Raw genomic sequence first — 16,897 nt, 5'->3', positions numbered from 1 at the left:
TCACCCTTTATCACTTAATCATCACACAATGGTCTTGTGACAAGCTATGCCCACAGCTGTTAATGTTAATGACACAGACCCTAGAGCCATATCACCCATATTCAGATCCCTGAGCTGTGCCCCTCTGGGCAGATCACTTAACCTCTCTGGTTTCCACTTCCCCCTCCATAGAACAGGCATGATCATAATGGCACCTACCTCATCAAGTTGTTGAGGATTAAGCAAGTCAATCTTGCCAAGCAAGCACTTCTAAGGGTGCCTGATAGACTGAACACTGTGTAATAAGCATATATGAAATAGATTATCACCTCTACTTTACAATGGAAAGACTGAGCCTCAGAAGGGCAGCAACATACCCAAGAAATGCATAACAAAGGCAAAAGTACACGGGAACCCATATCCAGTCAACTCTGAAATTCATACTCTTCCCCCTACCTAGAGCTGGGAAAATTCTGTCCTTAAAGTGCTAGCTGGGAAATATTTTTGTCTTTGTAGGCCAAATGGTCTTTGTTGCAATGACAGTTGACAATACAGGTTTGAACTGCCTGGGTCCACTGATGGGTGAAATTTTTTCAAATGCAGACTAAAAATAGTTTCTCCTCCTGTCTATGCGGAGGGCCAACTTTTCTTATATGCAGGTTCTGTGGGGCCCACTGTGGGACTTGAGCGTGCATGAATTTTGGTATATGTGGATGGGGGGGTCCTGAAAATAATCCTCCCCGGATACTGAGGGATAACTACTGTGCATAACTCTGCTCTTGTAGCTTGAAACAGCCGTGGACAATCTATAAAAGAGTGGCTGCACCCAATAGCACTTGATTTATACACAAAGGCAGCAGGTGGATTTGGCTGTTGTCTGCCAACCTCTGCTCTTCTGCTACTGGACGGACCTAAGTGATCTCCCTCCCCAGTAAGACTTCTGTAAATATCTGTACCACGGGTGGGCATTTTTTTCTCCCTGCTCATCCTCACACCCTGTAGACCTGGAGACACAACTCACAAAGCACCTCCTTGGGCTGCACCTCCTGGTCTGGCTCCTCCTGGGCTGCGAGGGCAGGGACACACAGCCTGGCTGAGGCAGGTCCTAGAGGAGGCTGCGCTCTCTGAGAGCAGGAAGCGCCGCTGCCCTGCCAAACCTCTGTGGGCTTTGCCTAGAAGCCCCATGATAATCCTCTGTGGGCTGTTAATAAGTGAGTTGAACCCCATAATCACCCACCGCTTAGCTTCCTGGCTTTCATTTCCATGGAGGCTGGAGGAAACAGTGGCTGAGGATTTTGCTTTCAGACAAAAGCTGCAAACGTTTCCTCCCCTCCAAGACATCTTGAAGCGGGGCTGGCACTGCCCCATCTAGTTAAGCTTCTTGGTCCTGCACTCCCAGGCTGAGCTGGCCGGGGCTGAGCCAGGGTTGAGTTCACTGCCTCAGAAGCCTGCCTGCCTGCTCGCTTTAAGACCCAGCAAAAAAAGCAGCCTTCAGAGCCTTCTCAGAACGTTCTTCTGAGTACATGGCTGGGGGCTCCCCGAGCTTCTTCCCCCTGTGACCTACCCCTGACCTTTCCAACCCCCCATTTGGGGACAACAGATAGGCCCCTGTGTGTCCTCCTTTCTCCTGTAGCGTGGCCTTCCTCCAGGAAGATAATGAGGACATATTAGGTTTCATTATTTGAGCTGATATTTGCCAGGCAGATAATTTAGCATTTCAGCATAGCAAAATTGCCTTTGGTTCAGCTCGGTGGCCCAGTGGGCCCCCACTCATTAGGAAATCCCATTCTGGCAATCTCTTTGCAGAGGGGAGTGCCACTCTGGGGGGAGAGTGGCATATTCTCTTCAGCCCTTTAATAAAACAAAAACAAATAAGCAAACAAACGCCGACCATCCACTGGGGATTAAACACCTGGTTTGGAATCAGCAAGCGCAGGTCCGAGCTCTCCGAGCTCTCACCTCACAGCCGCAAGCTGTCTGAATCTCCACCCTGCTCTGTCACAAGCTGTGTGGCCTTCACAAGTCACTCCACTTTTCTGAGCATGGCCTTCTTATCCTTATTGTGGGCTGACAGTTGCCGCCCTGCCTACCTGCACGCCACAATCCTGGAAGGATGGAAGCAATGCAGGGAGTAAGATGGCGCTTTGGGAATTACAGGACAATGTGATGGAATCATGGCTTACTAGAGTGGGCAGATTTGAGATCAGGCCGGAGTAGTTCAAATCCCAGCTCTCCCACAAGCCCTATCACCGTAGACAGCACAGCCAAGTAAGGACCTTCCAGATGTGGGGTTGAAGCTGGAGAAAGATGTCCTGTCTTTTCCATAATGGACCAGAACTGGGTCCAGCTGAGCCTGCAGAAGGGCCTTCAATTATGACATAGAAGTCAGGGGCAAGTGAATGGTTTGCCGGGTCTCAGGGCCAGAAGCACTGGACAGGGATTCAGGAAACTGGCTTTACAAAGCTGTCTCTTTTTTGTCTTCAATATTCGTTTATTTCCTCATCTAACCACACTTCCTGAGCATTCACAGTGAGGGCAGGCTCTTGACAAGGACTTGGGAAACTGGGAGAAACAGCCCTGCTCTCTGCCCCAGGTAGGCTGGCAGACAGAAATAGCACGTGTCGCTTGCATGATGAGTAAGTGAGCTCCAGGGACAGCAGGGCCCAGGGAGGGTGGTGGGGGTAGAGAGAGGCCACAGGATCAATGACACTTAATCTCAGCGGCCTCGGGCACATCACTCCTGCTCCTGAGGCATCTGTCTCTACATCCATCAGAAAAGCAGGAAGGCTCTGGCAGCCCAGCCTACTTCCCTAGGGGCTTGTGAGGAGCAACTGAGCCTAAGTAGAGGTGGTCCCAGAAGTTACACGGTAGACAGGTGTAAGGGGTGACATTTACAAGCATGATACCAATTGGTAAATTTGAGAAGCAGACCTCTGAGTGGCTTCCAGGTCACTCACCACCTGGGCACCCACTCCCTTGTGCCAATCTTGGCCACTCAACGCTCTACCACTCACTAGGCAGACGCTTGGGGCATCTCTTTCTCCCCCTGCAGTGTTATAATTCCCTAAGTCTGGAATTTCAGCATTCCAGCAAGTCCTAAAACTGAGTTAAAAAGTAGTTAGGGTCCCCAGTCTAAACCCCTTGTTTTGTGGATGGGGAAAGTTGAGTCAAGAATAGAGGACTGGCCCAAGCTCACTCATCCAGCTAGTGCTGGAGAACCTGCCCTCCCGTCCTCCTCCCCTTGCTGCCGCTCCGAGGTCCCCTTCATCCTAAGCCATGTCTCCTGCCTCCTGCTTCCTGCCTGCGATGGATTGAATTGTGTGTAATTGATAAATTATGCAAAAGGGTGCCTGGCAGTTTTCTGAAATGTTGGGTAGCTTCAAGGCAGCCCCTGGGGACACAGCCTAATTTTATGGAAACCTCACACTCTGTCTGGCCTGTTTTGTGTAAGTCAGATTGATATAACAAGACTCTGGGGAGTTGACTTGATTTCTAATTTTATTCTCTAGGTGAGCTGAATGAGATATAACTGTAATGAGTGTGTTGTCTGGGGCGGACAGTATAACAGCAGTGGAAAAAAATGTCTTTTCATCTGCCTAATAGATCGTTTCCCCAGCTGGACTTCCCCGCTTCACAAGCCAACCTTCTCCCCTTTTGGAGGAGGGGCCATGCATCATATGGGGGAAGAGCAGGCGTGGCGGTGGCAGAGGAGAATTCACACCTTGTAGGAAGGAGCTACGCCCACGGACTCAGCCTGTCCTTTCTGCTGAGGCTGCCCCAGCCTCACCCCAGGGATAGGCCATGGTCACTAATATTTTTAAGGTTCAGACTCAGAGAGCATCGCAGCCCCTCCCTCAATTCTTCTAGGCTAAGCTAAATAATAGACCAGAACGTTCGTGAATATTAATATTTACCACTTTACTGAGTATTAAGGCCCAGCTCAAGAGTGTACCCTCATGTTATCAGTGTGCATTCCATGGCATGGGGGTCAGGTTCTATTACCTCCCCAGAATCAGCAGAGTCCACTCCAGCCCCCTAGGGGACAGCCCCCTAGGGGACCCCTTCTGCTGAGCACAGACTATGGGCCAGATATTGTAAGCTCACCAGTACCCTGGGAGGTAAAAACTATGATTATCTTACTTTAACAGGTGAGAAGACTGAGAACCAGAGACGTAACAGAGATACTCAATGACAGAGGCTAAGATCCATACTCAGGGCTTTCTGACACCCAAGCCCACACTCTGTCTTCTGTGCCACGCAGGCTCCATCAGAGAGATGGAGAGAGAGGAGGTGCTCACAGCAACAGGTCAGTCCGCAGCCTTTTCCTGGGGGCTCCCTGGCCTCAGCTGAAGCAGCACTCCCATCCTTCTCTCTTCCCTGTCTCTCTACCCATTCCTTCCCCCTCTCTCCCTCTACCCTCCTTTTCTCTTTCTCTGATTCTCATGGCTCTCAAAGCTCTCTGGGCCTTTTTCTTCACTTGCCAGATATGAGCAAAGAAATGCCCTCCCACCCACTCCCTGGGGTTATGTGAGGGCCATGGGTAACGGGCATGAAATAGCAAGAACAATGATAATGGCTTGCAAGTGGTAGGCACTGACCATGCACCTGGCCAGAGCAGCACTGGACACTCACACCCGGAACCTCGCCTCTCAGTGGGACTCTACCACCACTGCCCAAGTTCACTGTCACTCGCTCCCAAAAAGTGAGCACTTCATTCCATGCTCCTAGCACTCCCAGTCTATTGGGGGGGGGGGTCAAGGAGAGCAACAAAAAGCATCCCTTTTCCCTTCCAAGTCTGGAGCCCAGGAGACAGGAGATGGCGATGAAAATGTGACCTCATGACCAAAGCCAATCGGGCTGGAAGAGGTTGCAAGGAATGTTTACTAATACTTCTTCCCAAGTAAGCCCCCCTCAAACTTCAGCCCCTTGGCCCCCACCAAGACAGTCTTGACCCAGTCAAATGGATCAGGTCACAAGGCCCATAGGAGGCTGGAAGGCTGTGTGAGAGGCTGTGTGAGTCGGCTGAGTGTGTGCATTTTCCTCAAAACTCTCCCACTCCCCACGCGTCATCTCCAAGGAAACAATGGCCAGACAATGGTGGCCCTAGGGTGACCAACCATCCCAGTTTGTTAGGACTATTTTAGTTTTAACACAGAAAGTCTCACATCCTAGGGAAGTCCTCAGCCCTAACCAAACTGGGGCAGTTGGTCACCCTAGTGGTCCCCTAACATACTAAAATCTCCTGCATTGTAAACTTGATCTCATCAAGGGTTTTCTTGCCTAGAAGTTCCTGGCCTCTTCAAGGGTGTACTAGGGAGGCTGCTGGGTCAGGTCACCGGAGCTTAGAGAGTCTAGTCTGGGGTGCTGCCTGCTGTGCCATATAGATCCCTGGCAGCCTGGGCAGTGCAGACCCTGCTAAGGTCCCCAGCCACAGTGCCTTCTCCGGGTAGCTCTCAGGCATGGCCTGCTCTGGCCAGGCTGATGTGCTCACAGTGCCCCTTGAGCTCACAACCATTCCCATCCTGGGGCCTGGCTTCCTGTGATTGCAGTGGCAATGGTTCTCGTCCCCTCTGCCTGCCAGCTTATCATCTACTTGCCCACCTCCTGACCACCCATGGCAGGACAAGGCAGGACCGGGATCATCCTTCCCTCTGACCAGTGAGGAAAGTGTAGCTTGGCCATCTCTCAGTGTCATAGCCAGCCAGGGCCTCAGCACCTCTTATCCTCATGACCCAAGGACAAAGAATGGGAGGGGAAAAGGCAGCTTTGGAGACCTAGAGTTTAGGGGAAAAGGTCAGCCCTGACTTGTGACCTAAGCCAAGCCATGAGTAGGTGATGCTGCCTGAGCCTCGCTCTCTCTGTCTGTGAAATGGAGCCATATCCCACCTCAGGAGTCTGTCTTTTCCTGGGACCTCAGCTCCCCTTGACAATGACCCTGAGTCCCTCCTAATGTTTGCCTCAGCACCCCCTGGGCTCTCCCAGGTTGTATGCTGAGATTTAGGCCCCACATGTGGGTCCCATGATCCCAGATCAGGGCTCAGCTCTCAACTGAGAGCCAAGTTCTGAGTATGTGAGATCTTTGCTGTATGAATTTTACAAGTCACATACCACATTAAGAAATCTGAGGGCTCCAGAAGAATAAAGCCGTATCTTCTCTGAAAAGGAGGTGATAAAACTAGAGGGTGTCGGTCCACTGGGAATTGCTGACCTAGCACTGGGAGGAAAAGCCAACAGTTAAGAGCTGCTACCTGTCAGCACCAAAATCGAAATTATTTTATTAATTGTTTTCGCAGCTGCAGCCAGCCCAGAGCTGGGCTCTGGAGAGTGGGAGGGAGGACAGATCTAGCGCAGGGGCCATCAAGCCCGATCACTCAGCCCTCATCCCAGCAAGGCTGTGTGCTAGGCCTCAGTGGAGCAGGTCCCTCCTAGGGGAACACGAGACACAGCAGACGTGGTCTTCATCCTTGGGATCTTCTGGGGAAGATGGAAGGATCCCAGGGCTGGAGGCTTTCCATGGAAACCCCACATTCACAGCCCCTGCAGGGAGACTGAAGAGGCAGCAATTCAGTGGACTTCTGGCTGTCTGAGCTGAGAGGTGGCTCCTACCCACTTCAGCCTAATAGCCACACTAAGGAGAGAGGTGAGGACCTGGAGACCCCCAGACCCCACCTGGAAGGGAGAGAGAGAAAGGAAAGTGAGGCTGGAGCAGATAAGGCCTAAGATGAACATTTGTGAAATCTGGGTGGTAGGAGAGGCCACCTGTGATGTTTCTGGTTGTATTTACTCTCTGGATTTTGTAGTTTAAAACAAAATCTAGTTCAATCCCTTCATGGAAAACTGGGCAACTGAGATGCGGTGGGGTGGGGCTTGGATCAGACCAGGGCAAGCTGGTGCAGGACCCCAGTTCCCCCTGACCCCAAGCCCACCCTCACTCCATTACCTCAGCCTCTTCATTCCTCCAACAGGTGATCACCCACCCTCCAGGTGCCACGCCACTGTGATGGCCATTACCGTGACACTCACACTAGGAGTCACTGAGCAAATGGTGCTAGAATCACACTTGAGATGGTTGGGCCATCCCCTACCCTCTGAGTCATCAAGAAGTCTTAGTCAAGCAAATATCAGAGAATGAGGCTTCACGGAAACAGCAATAACTAAACAGTAGATGCCTTGCAGCCAGGAAGGTTGGGCAGGGCCTGAGAGCCCCAGCTCCAGCGACAATTCTGCCCAGCCCATCAGTGTCAGGACAACTGTACCTGGCTACAGGGGGATGTCGCCTTTAGAAATCCCTCCTGTCCTGCCCCTCTCTGCCTCTTGTTCTACATTTGTTTGCTTATTTGGTTCTTCCCATCTAGAATCCTCTGTTATCTCCAAAGCCAGAGAGCAGCCATTGTCCTCCATGGGGAGAAGGCCCCAGATCTTCCTCTCCCTCCCTGGCTGCGGGCCCTCACTCCCGGCTCATCCCTGTGATCTTCAGAAGCCACTCTGTCATTGCATATTTCGTGTCTTCCCCTCCAAATCCAACTGCTCCTGGCTTAACCCTGCAGTCAGAGGTCAGAGGCTAGCTCCCACTCCTGCAGCACTGTCCCTGAGCTTTCCACATTCAGCCATCACCATCCTCAACCTCAGTGGCTATGGCCTAAGCCCTCTCTGGGAACCCTAGGAATTGCCTTGGGCAGCTCATCAGAGGAAAAGAGGCCTGAGCTCCTACTTAAGGTCATACGGCCCATTGTGCTGCACCAGCACCCCATCCAGGCCCAAGTCATGGGATCCTGCGGCACTCTAGGTGTGGGCAACGGAGCTTATGCTCCCGGCCATGGCCCCTTGACCCTTGGGGGTCAAGTTCAGACCCAGCTGCCCTCTAAGTCCCTCTTGGCTTCTTGTTTGTGAGTGAAGAGTGGAGAATGTCCTGGCATGGCACCTCCATGAGTCCAGGGAAAGTCCAGAGGCCACTCAAGGCAGGTGTCTGTCTTAAGAGCAACAAGTGAGGTGTGTGTCCCCTTGTGTGTCCCCGCATTCTGAGAGCGGGAAGTCTCCTGGCTGGGCTGGAGATGGATCACCAGGAATCTGAAGGAAAGAAGCAGAAAAGCAGCACTTTGGAGGCTTGGCCCAGGGTCAGGGAGCATCTGGATTGGGCAGAACCAGGGAAAAATCAGGAAGCACATAGCCCACGTGCTGACTGTGGGGCTGGTCCCATCTCCCCATTAATGATGCGATAATCTGACAGAGACACAAAGAAGGCCTTCTCATAAACCAAACCCTGAGCACTCCAAGGTCATTTGGCACGTGACCGGGGTCAATGAAGCTTCAGCCACCTCCTTCCCTTCTCCTTCTCATCACCCCATAGGGTGCATGAGACAGTGAGTGGATCTGCCTGCAGAAGGGAACTCAGCTGCCCAAAGGAGCACTGGACTGGAGCTGGGGCTGGAGGGCAGCTCTGCCAGGACTCCAGTAACCTCGCTGGGTGACCTTGGAAACTCTTTCTCCTTTTCCCAGCCTCAGTCTCTCTCGTGTCAGGGAAGTACAAAGACTGAACTAGCTGGCTTCTAAAGACTCTTCCAGCTCAGGAAGTGCAGAATCTGACCCTGAACTTGTACAACCTTGAAAATGAGCACCTCACTCATCTCATCCTAATCCTGGCCTATAGCTCCTATCTCTATTTGAAATTTTGGCATTTTATTCCTTGTGGACTTTTTTGTTTTAATTTTGATTTTTATAAGTAGGTAATTTTTTAGAGCAGTTTTAGATGAATGGAAAAACTGAACAGGAAATAGTGTCTATACATTCTCACTCTGTACACAGTTTCCCCCTTATTGTTACATTTAGATAGTGCATTAATGTGATATAATGTTGTAATTCATGAACTGGTACTGATATATTGGGTTAACTACAGCCCATAGTTTATATTGAGGTTCACTCTTAGTGTTGTTTATTCTATGGGTTTAGAAAAATGTGTAATAACACAACCCTGCTGTTGTGTTACCACGTAGCACAGTTTCACTGCCCTAAAACCCCCTGATCTCACCTAGTCACCCCCCTTCTTCCCTAGCCCTTGGAAATCACTGATCTTTTTACTGCCTTCATCCTTTGACCTTTTCCAAAATGTCCTATCATTGGAATCAAGCAGTGTGTAGCCTTTCGGATCGGCTTCTTTCACTTAGCAGCAGGACTTAAGTTTCCTCCGCATCTTTGCATAGCTTGGTAGCACCTGTCGTTTTAGTGCTGCATAATGTCCCATTGTCTAGATGGACCGCAGTTTATTCAGGCATTCGTCTACTGAAGCACATCTTGGTTGCTTCGAGTTTCTGTCTTCATTCAAAATGTTGATACTTAGTTCGTCACGCATCTTTCGCATTAATTTTGATTTTTCTAAAAAAAAAGAAAAAGGCATTTAAATTCTATTAATCTTGATTACTGATTTTTGTGGAACTCTTTACATTTTGTGCACAGGGCACCCCCTAGTCCTGGCCTGCTCTTACCTCTGTTTGCCTGGTGTTCAGAAGGGGGGAAGACAGGTGATACAAGGATAGAACAGAATCTGAAAAATGTGGCCTCGCACAGGTCTGGGCACCAGGGAGCTCTGAAACCTGGTTAGGGGAGTCCTTGGGGATTTTTTTTTTTAAGACAGAGTTTTGCCCCATTGCCCCAGTTAGAGTGCAGTGGCGTCATCATAGCTCACTGCAAACTCAAACTCTTGGGCTCAAGCAATCCTTCTGCCTCAGCCTCCCAAATAAACAGGATTAGAAGTGCCCACCACCACATCCAGCTAATTTTTCTGCTTGTAGTAGAGAGGGGGTTCCACTCTTGCTCAGGCTGGTCTCAAACTCCTGAGCTCAAGGGATCCTCCCACCGTGGTCTCCCAAAGTGGATTTACAGCACCTGGCCCAGTCCTTGGGGATTGATTCAGATCCTTCTCATTACCTGCCCCCTCCTACATCCCTCACTGCATCCAAGCTTTTCCACGTGTCCTCTTTGCTCAGTGTCCAACCTTGAATAGCCATGTCAAGACAGATCCTCCCAAACAGCTGCTTTCATCGTATCAGTACTTGAGAATCCAGAGGACACCTGGGGCCCGACTATGGTCCCCACTCCTTGGCATGGGAAGTCCTTGTGCAGCCAAATCCCCAAACTGGGTTTTCCACAGGCTTACACCACACCTGGTGGCTTTACTTGCCCTCCCTTCCTTACTTTCTGGCTGTGTTCAGGCCGTGTCTCTACCTTGGGATGCCGTCTTCCAGAAATGAGAAGGTGTTGATTGAGAATTCCATCTTTTCTAAATCAAGAGTTCTTTCTTCGAATAAAACAGCTTTCTCAATCCAAGCAGATCTGTTCTGCCTGGAATAGGTGGTCTCCCTCCTCTTCCCCAAGTTACCACCCTCAGAGCATGAGAGTCTGGAAAGCACAGGTATGGTAAGAAGAACCCAGGCTTTGGTGTCAAAATGCCTGGACCCAAGTCCTGGATTTCCTCTGCATGTCCTCTGTGGCACTCTCTAGCATAGCACAACCCAGTGCACGGAGAAGCCCTTGTCACTAGTGCGTCTGCCTTCCCCATTGCACTCAGGGACTTGGGCTGAGTGTCCTTTCTTCATCTATCCAGTCACTCAACTCACATTTACTGAGCACCTGTTAATTTTTCTACTATTTACTGAGCACCTGCTATGAGTCAGGTACTATTCCAGGCACTGGAGATGCAGGAGTGAATAAAATAGACACATCTTTGCCCTCTTGCAGCTGACACTGTAGAGGGGAGACAGATAAGAAACAAAGCGGGTAAATACACTGTAGGGAGTAATTAGATGATAATGAGGGCTGTGGAGAAAAGGAGAGGGGGGAAGGAGTGTGCAGAGGTCAGGTCAGGGAAGATCCCCCTGAGAAGATGACAGTGGAACTATAAGCTGAAAGCTGTGAGCAAAGCTGGAAGCAGAGGGTGATTGCAGGCCAAGGGCCAAGGAGCAGACTGGCTCACTGGGGAAGGGCACAAGGGCCCACGTGGCTGGGCCACATGAGAAGGAGGGACACAGGAGGAGATGAGTGCCAAGCAGGACACAGCCATGCTGTGTAGGGATTCTTGTGGGCCACTCAGATACCCTCTACCTTGGTTGTGATTGGACAACTATAACAAGGACAGATCCAGATTATGTGAGGCTTAAAGCTCAAACAATGTAGGAAGTCTTATTTAGGAAAAAGAATACAGGTTGTGGTGTGGTGGCTCATACCTATAGTCCCAGCAGGTTGGGGGGCCGAGGTGGGAAAATCACTTGCGCTCAGGAGGCCAAGGTAGCAGTGAGCTGTGATGCTGCCGCTGCACTCCAGCCTGGGTGATGGAGTGAGACCTTGCCTCTAAAAACAGACAAACAAAAAAAAGCACACAAAATTACAAACACAAGACCTGCAAGTGGCAGGCCCAAGGTGTAAGTTTCTCTATTATACTAAGTTTGCCTTTGACTGTGTCATTCACACTCCTTTGCCCTTTGGCTGCTGATTGACACAGCCAGTGACATCTGCAGCAGGAGACTGGAGGGTGGGAGGAGAGAAAGGCTGGGTGTTCGTGCCTTTGGTAATGGCCAGGTCCCTCTACTAATGGCACAGCTCCTGTCTGGGGCCTCTAGCGCTTGCTGGGTCCCAGTTGCTCCAGAAACTTGGCCAGTCCTTGCTGGTTTCTTGGCTAATGGTACCTTCATTAAACACTCCCCTGTCACCCTTCTGAGGTGCCAGGACCCAAGTGGTACATGCGTTCTGGCTATGTTGCTAAGAAAGGGAAGCTCGGAGGCTGCAAGAAGCCAGGCCACAATGATGACAGTGGTGACTTGCCTCAAGAAAAGACAAGGAGAAGACACAAGGGTGACCGTGAGAGTGTTTAGGAGGATGCCTTCCCCTGCACCTGTGCCCTAGTCACGGAAACCTGACAAACGTGCAGGCTGGAACTCCACTATTTCCTATCGGACTCAACCTTCCTCGTGGATAAAATGGAGAATAAAAAATACTTTCCTTGAAGAGCTCCCGAAAGCACCCAAGCTGGTAACAGATACTCAGCGGATGTGTCTCTGCAAGATTCCCAGGGCAGCCTCGGCATTCTCTAGAAGCTTCCCCTGATCAATCCAGCCGCACAGAATGAGCAGTTGCTTCCAAGCCTTCTGTTGCATCCACGGGCAGCATCAAGGCACCTCTGACTCGATGCTTTCGACCATTTTCTGTGATGTTGGTGTTTGGTCTTTTCAGCCTGATGTTAAGCTTTGGCAGGACACGAAGCCTGAACTCCCCACGGATCTGAAGAGCGAGAGCAGGAACCACAGCAGCGGCATCTGCAGCGTACACCGTGCCAGGAACTGGTGAGCGACGTACATGTTATCTCTTTTTGTTTTATTTATTTTAATTTTGATTAAACAAATAATCAAAAGTTTATTATTTGATTAACAAATAATAATTGTATCTATTAATGGGGTCCAATGTGATGTTTTGATATATGTAGATATTGTGGAATGATAAAATCAGGATAATTAGCATATCCACCCCTTCAAATATTTATCTTCCTTTTGTGAAAAGAACATTTAACATTCTCTCTTTTAGAGATTTGAAAATCTACACAGATTATTTAGTCTAATCCTGCCAAAGCCTAGAAAGTGGCACTAATATCATCTCCACATTACAGACAAGGAAACTGGGGTGTACAGTGGGTAAGAACCCCAGCTAGGGGTACCTTCACCAGCAGATCAAAGATTCAAACCCACATCCATTTACCTCCACAGCCAGCTCTCTGATGGCTGCACTAGGCTTCATTTTTTTCCATATAAGCACTTGGGAAATATTTACTTATTGATTAATTGGTAGACTCTGCACATTAATACTTCAAAGACTGTCTCTTTTTGTATCAGTCTGTTTTCCCCAAATGCCAACTCTATGGAACAATATATTGATCATTCCCTGTAATAATTTGTCATCTGGTGCTTGTAACTTACAAACTGCCAATTGCCCAGAAGGAGGAGAATTTGGGCTGTTCGAATATCTTTTTATTTTTTTTTTTTAGGGAGTGAGAGTTGTAATGCCTCACTGCCATGTGGGTGATCTTCCCCGGCTGTAGGGCACACAGGGTGAAGGCCCATCCTGTCTGGTTATAGGCATGATCGGGGCCCTGGGACACTAAGCCTGCCTGCTGGACTCTTTCCCCTCCCTCCCTCTGCGCCCGAGCCAGCTGGCTGACAGGCATTGAGTGGTGTCTAAGGATAGCTGCCTGTCAAGTGGTTCTTGTGTTGTGACAGTAGGCAATTATGACTTATTTCACGAGGAATCAACAATAAACGTAAGCAAAGGGGGGAAGTATAACAGAGAGTTTAGGATGACAGAAGCACTTGAAGGAATTTTATTGATGGATTTGTAACTGGAGGATAAAGAAGGACATATTTTAAGTGAATAAATACACACAGACAGAGACGAATTCCTAAATTTGCACTATCTACCTCCCCTCTTTTCTGACAGGCAAGAAGTTTCTCTTCTTCCAAAGCCATAATTAAAAAAATAAAGTTCACTTCCTCCAGGAAGCTCTCCTGGATTCTCAACTGGACAGAACAACTTGGCCCTCTGAGCTTTCTCAGGCCCTTCAGCTACTCCTTTCTGAAGATGCCTCAATTCCTGCCTTAACTCGGGGTTCTCTGGAGCTCATCCCATCTGCTCTTTCACAGATCAGGCAGTGGAACTGCCTCTGTACAGTGAACACACGCCTGTGCGGTATTTTGCACATAGGAAAGTTTAATAAATAAAATGTGTATGCCAGGCACACAGTGGAAGTACTGGCACCCAGCATCACCGGGGGTAAATCACCCCCACCCCAGAGCAGAATCAGATTCGTTACCATGATTCCAGGGGCAGGAGAAGAACCAGATGAATCCCCAGAGGCCTCTCTCTGTTCAGTTCTGCACCATCGGTTCAGAAACCTCACCCAGCAGGTGAATCCTTTGCCTTGCTGCACCCCCTCCTCCCCCTCCTTCCTCTCTGAAACCAATGATGAACAATTTCAAATTTTGCATGAAAAGTGTTTTGCTTGTACCTAGATGTTTGACCCAACTATAAATAGAGTAGAACTTTTAGAAATTGAAATTAGAGAACCAAAAGCATTCTGTCATATTACTAACCACGAGCAGGAGGGGCCAAGAGGCAATGGCAGCCTGGGTTTGAGTCAAACAGGGCTCATGTCCCTTCCAGCTTTGCTATTTCTGAGCTGCAAGAAGGCAGGCAAGTTACTATGTTTCTTCCTCTGTAAAACGAGGCCAATAAAACCTGCTTCTGTGAATTGTTAGGGATTAAAGAGATGCTGTTTGTAAAGCCCTAAGCACAGTGCCTGCTTCATGGAAAGCCCTCGAGGAGGACAGCAAATCACACCTGTTGGGGGCAGGAGGTCCCTACCTGAGGTCTCACTTTGGGCAATTCACTCCCCTCCTCTAGTCCTAAGTTTCTCTCCTGACCAAACTCTTAGGAGAGGTGGCCCTTGGTGCCTTCCATTTCTAAATGTCCGTGAGGTGTATTTCTCTCATTTAGGTAGGCTGAGAAGTCACACAGCATAGAGAATTCCAGCATCGTGTGGAGGCTGGGGGCCCATGTTCCAACCCTGGCTCCATCACTGCTAGTGATGCAGCCTTGAGCAAATTATTTAACTTTTCTTGCTTCAGTTGCCTCATCTGTAAATAAGGAAAATAATAAGTATATAACCTTTATAAGTCGAGGGCCCCATGTGGCCCAGCCTTGTTTATCAGCCAGAAATAATTGAGAAGCAATTCCATTTTTAACTAGAAAGTCTCAAAGACTTTGGGAGAGGTGGCTGTGGGACGCCTCAGCCTCTGCAATCACATGAGCAGATTCCTCACGATGAATCTCTTTCTGTACATCTCTACATACCCTGTCTGTTCCATTTCTCCTTGGGCCCCTGACTTGTACAAAGAGAGATGGACAGATGGAGGAGGTGACGGTGGGAAGTATCACTCCTGAGCGTCCACAGAAACTTAGGACCAGAGGAAGGGACTGAATTGCCCCCAGATTAGCTCTGGAGTGAGACATCAGGTGGGGGCTTCCTGCCCAACAGTGTGATTCTCTATCTTCATTGAGGGCTTCCCACGAAGCATACACTGTACTTCGGCCTTTACAAATCCTTCCTTTACTCCCCAGTCCTCTTATCTCCCCACTGTCTGAAGGCAGGAGATGCCGTGTTCATAGCATCCATGAACCACATCCATCACAACATGAGCTACTCTCTCTCCAGCCCCATATTCGCAAGACTATTTTAGGAGAAGTTTGGAAGAGGATAAATTCAGAATTCTCTTCATCAGCAGCAGGGAGGGCAGCTTAGGATGTGAATATTCCCAAATAAATAAAAAATAATCTCTGTCCTGTCACTCCTAAGTGTCTGAAGGAAGGATAAACCCAGATGATTTATATTAAGCAGTCAGCCAGGTATCTGATGTATAGGAAATGCTTGAGGTATGAGCGGCATTACTAATGGTTTCTGCTGCTGCCATACAACCCCTCTTCCCACTGTCATCTCCTGCATCTGACTGCGTTCCAAGGAGAAATAGAACCCACAGGATATATATTGATGTACAGAAAGATTCATCATGAGGGATCAATCAGCTCATGGGATTAAGGAGGCTGAGAAGTCCCACAGCCTGCCGTTAGCAAGCTGGAGACCCAGGAAACCCAGCAGTGTAGTCGAGTCCAAAGGCCTGGGATCCAGGAAAGCACTGTCTGAAGGCAAGAGAAGATGGATGTCCCAGCTTAAGCAGAGAGCAAATTCACCCATTTATTACTATCCAGGCCCGAGAAGGATGAGACAATGCCTAGGTGCACTGGTGAGGGCATCTTCTTGACTCAGTTGGCGGACTCAGATGCTAATCCTCTCAGAAACACCCTCACACACACACACACCCAGAAATCATATTTTACCAGCTCTCTGGGTACCCCTTAGCCCAGGCAAGTCGACACATCAGATCTACCACCGTGACCTCACTCCCTTCACTGATTCAGGTCACATCCCAGGCCTGTGCCTGGAACACCATGTCACTTCCTCCTCAATGACCTTCAGGCTCCTCCACCAACCCTCCCTATCTCCTACAAAAGGAATTGTTTCTGGCCCAGGTATGCACACCCGCTGGTGTCTGAACCTGCCCTTCTAACAACTCCCAGGTGCCTCTCCCCTTTCCCAAAAGGCCCTCCCATTGCTGTCATGATGTGAAGGGACACCCCTTCTTTCTCATCAGTGTAGCAGGATGCTGGTGAATCAGAACAGATGAGCTCACCCCAACTCAGAGGCCAGCCAGTGGGAGGAGAGGGGTTGAGCCCCTGCTAACAAGCTCCACGGAGCATCTGGTCTCTGCCAAGAAACACCTGAGGAAGGAGAACCTGTGAGTCCAGGCCCACGTGTGGCTCAGGGAGGAAGGCAAGAGAAGCCGAAGGAAGACAGAACCTTCCAGAAGCAATGGAGGTGTACCGGAGGCAATGTCAGGTGTATGAGGCACCAAGTGTGGCGGGAACAACTTAGAGCTCATTTACGGCAAAAGAGCGCCGTTTAACTTCTTTCCCTTCCGGCCATCTATTTTCTCAGCCCAGCCCAAGGCCGGGGACTTCCTGGTTGCTCCCCTTTACCTCCTATCAAACTTTGATCTTAAAAACCTTCATGTCCCCTACTTGCGACTTAATGACCAAAAATAGTACCTGTTGTGACATCCTGCAGCCCTATTCTAATAAGCCACAAGCTCTCTAAAATTAGTGACGGGCCAAAGGGAAAATACTAGGCATCCACTAACCGAGGGACTGGGGGGCGGGTTCTCACTCCCAGAAACTCCTCCCTGCAGGGAGGTCAGCTGCCTCACTCAGCAAAGCTAGATCTGGTTTTGTTGAGGATTTGAACACTGGTGGTGAGTGGCTGGAAATAATG

Source organism: Otolemur garnettii, unplaced genomic scaffold (assembly GCF_000181295.1).
Source record: "Otolemur garnettii isolate 467f Iridium unplaced genomic scaffold, OtoGar3 scaffold00011, whole genome shotgun sequence".
NCBI lineage: Eukaryota > Metazoa > Chordata > Mammalia > Primates > Galagidae > Otolemur > Otolemur garnettii.
The sequence above is the reverse complement of the archived record's forward strand: the minus strand, read 5'-3'. Positions refer to the sequence as shown.